Source organism: Choristoneura fumiferana, chromosome 16, assembly GCF_025370935.1.
Source record: "Choristoneura fumiferana chromosome 16, NRCan_CFum_1, whole genome shotgun sequence".
Lineage (NCBI taxonomy): Eukaryota > Metazoa > Arthropoda > Insecta > Lepidoptera > Tortricidae > Choristoneura > Choristoneura fumiferana.
The window spans coordinates 13,378,478-13,381,398 of NC_133487.1; the positions used below are offsets into that span (position 1 = coordinate 13,378,478).

A 2,921-nucleotide genomic window follows, 5' to 3' on the forward strand; every position below is an offset into this window, starting at 1 on the left:
CGTTTCGTTATACAAAATGTCAAATCAAGACATTCTTCATTAGAATCTACACCAATCATGGAATAGTATTCTAACAATTTCAGCCACTTAGACACGAGTATGTTTTTGACAGTTGAAGATGAAAACAATGAAAGCGCATTTGAAAGATAATAGATGCATACAAAACTGCATTGCTTATGAATGCATTGGAGAATACACTTGTTTGTTTTGTGTTATTTTGTTTTCTTGTTTTTAATAATTTGATTTCTTTTATCACATGACCACAGAACGGTTCGTTGTCATGTATTTTCACATAAAATAAACCTGTGCAGGATTCCCGTTGCCCATCACGGGGTAAGTTATTTATTGTTTATTTGAAACTTTGTGAACGGTTAAAACAAGGACTTGCCTATTCATTTAATGAAAATAATGAATACGTATTACTTAATTAATGTTTGCACATTAATGTAAGATCTGATCATCGCTCACTTTTGAGACTGGACTGCACTATTCCAGGATTCCACTTCCATCATGCTGTCTTTCACTACGTAATTTACGTATCTATAAGAAAGCAGAAAGCACAATGATATCGTTTTCGTATAAGTAGACGTTTCTTACGTGAATAGTATTTATGTATCTTTAATTTTGTCTGTACATTCATACTAAGTTTCAGTAGGTAAATATTACAGTCCTGTTTTAATGTTCTTAACAAAGGAATTCTAGAAACTATGGTGATTAGAGCCTTATTTAACCACTACTGAGAATTTGAGAATAACACGCATTTTTCCAAAATGAATGATTCAATTATAAAGAATGAAGAATTTCTTCCTGTAACTAACTCTTAAGACTTTTTTACTCAGCACTTATTGTAATGTTACTTCATAACACATGATATAACATTAATCCATTTATTAACAACTTTCCTTTGTTTCATAGTAAAAAAATTATCTGAAAGGTAATGATTTGAACTGGATTCAGCTGCAATAATGGTTGTGTGTACAATAGGGTATATGACTCATAAGAACCCATTTAGGGTTATGGCTGCTTTAAAATAAGTCACTTATCATCTGATATCATTGGTTAGCATATTAATTTTGTATTTATGGTATAGAATTAAGACTAAAAGAAATATCTAACTCCTTGATTAAAATATTATCACCCCTATCTTCAAGTTGAACCAACGTCAGTCAACCTGCCGGAATCAATTGTTTAGTATGAAGAAGCACAATATGTTTCCATGCTACAGTACTATCAGCCAAATAAGTGGTCTATTAATTTTTAAACAAGTTCCTATTAATTAATATGTAGCTAAAGTTCAACTTTCAAGTTGATAGTCTATTGGCATTATTGTTTTGTGACATGCAAACAATTATCAACTTTAGGGTGGTAGACCACATATTTGGCTGATGGTACAACGGCCAACTGATAGTGTCGTATTCAACCTTGTTGTTGGTGGAATTGTTAATAGTATCAATGGAGCTATATTTCTTGAATAATTGATTTGAATATGTTTCCATCTAACTCTGACATTTAACCACATCCCTCATAGCACAAGATCTCATTCTAAGATTCTGTATGCATCTGTTCTTTGATTTGATGTAATTTAATAAAATGTCAATAAATGTTGATATTGTTGAGAAATGAGGAGATACATAGAAGAACGAGGGTCACCGACATAGCCAAGCGACTCAGCTTGTTGAAGTGGCAATGGGCAGGCCATATAGCACAGAGAGCAGATGGCCGTTGGGCCGAAAAGTTCTCGAGTGAAGCCGCGGATTGGTAAGCGCAGCATAGGACGTCCACCAACCAAGCAGCGGCTTCTGGTTTATACAGGCCACTGCGAACTGAAGCAACTAGAGGTCTATTGGAGGCCTATGTCCAACAGTGGACGTCCTACAGCTGAGATGATGATGATGATAATGATAAAAATGTTGACCTATTTTTCACATTTTAGTATTCACTTACTGAACAAATAAATGAAATTGTAACAAAAATCATTTCAAAATAATGTTCTTGTGGCAAGGTTTTGCTATGCAACCTGTGGCGTTGTTATGACCCCATACATAATAATATGGTCTAAGATCCAAACTTGAAAATCTTCACCGGTCTGATAACAGAATGAAACTATTTTATAATAATTTAGTATATTAGAAAATATATTAAAATGGATTTGCTAAAAAAAATCCTGGACAGGTTTTTTTAATTATTTAATAAAAATGATTTTTAATAAAATGTTTAATTCAGACTATCCGAGTATGACTCAAGTGGTTGATTGCAGATTAAGAAACAAAAAAAAAAATTGGTCAAGTGCGAGTCGGACTCGTACATGAAGGGTTCCGTAAACTGTTTAGTAAAAGTTTGTTAAAATTCTCTAATAGATTTTTTTTTGCTGACTGTACTTTATGCCCCTGGTTACCAAAGTACTCGTCAAGACGACAAACGAGTCCAAACTCGATGCGGTCGTGTTGTTTATCACAGAGTTCATATAGTCACCGGCTAGCTATATCATCAGATCAACTCCATGTTATAATAATATTGCATTGTCATCGGTTTATACATGTGTGGAAATTTCAGCTCAATCTGTTGAAGATATCCACTTCAAATTTGAGTTGAAAGATTCCACCCGAGCAAACATAGTCACATTAGGTACACTGCAAATAAATATAATGCTTGTAATAAGTTTTTTCTTAAAATTTCATTTTAATACAAGCTTTTACTACTATTTGTTGACTGTACTTGCACTGTCGTCTAAACTACATACCTGTACCAAATTTCAAGTCGGTACTCTTACTATTGAGGAGTTCCCTCCTGCAGAGACGATCCTGGCAGGACACCAAGATGTCACTACTAGATTATTGTATTGTCACCAAATTTACATAAGTATGCAATTTCAAGTTGATCGGACCACTGAAAGTTGGTCAAATTTAGCTTCCAAGATTTGA

At 33.7% G+C, this 2,921-nt stretch overlaps 1 protein-coding gene across 1 annotated transcript in view; it reads left to right on the top strand.

The window, feature by feature from the left end:
* The first annotated feature begins 212 nt into the window (after positions 1 to 212).
* Positions 213 to 2,921, top strand: part of Dark (Death-associated APAF1-related killer) — a 24,529-nt gene continuing 21,820 nt past the window's right edge. Inside the window, exon 1 of the mRNA XM_074099651.1 lies at positions 213 to 333. The gene's annotated coding sequence lies outside the window, so the exon portion shown is untranslated. The remainder of the gene's footprint in view (positions 334 to 2,921) is intronic.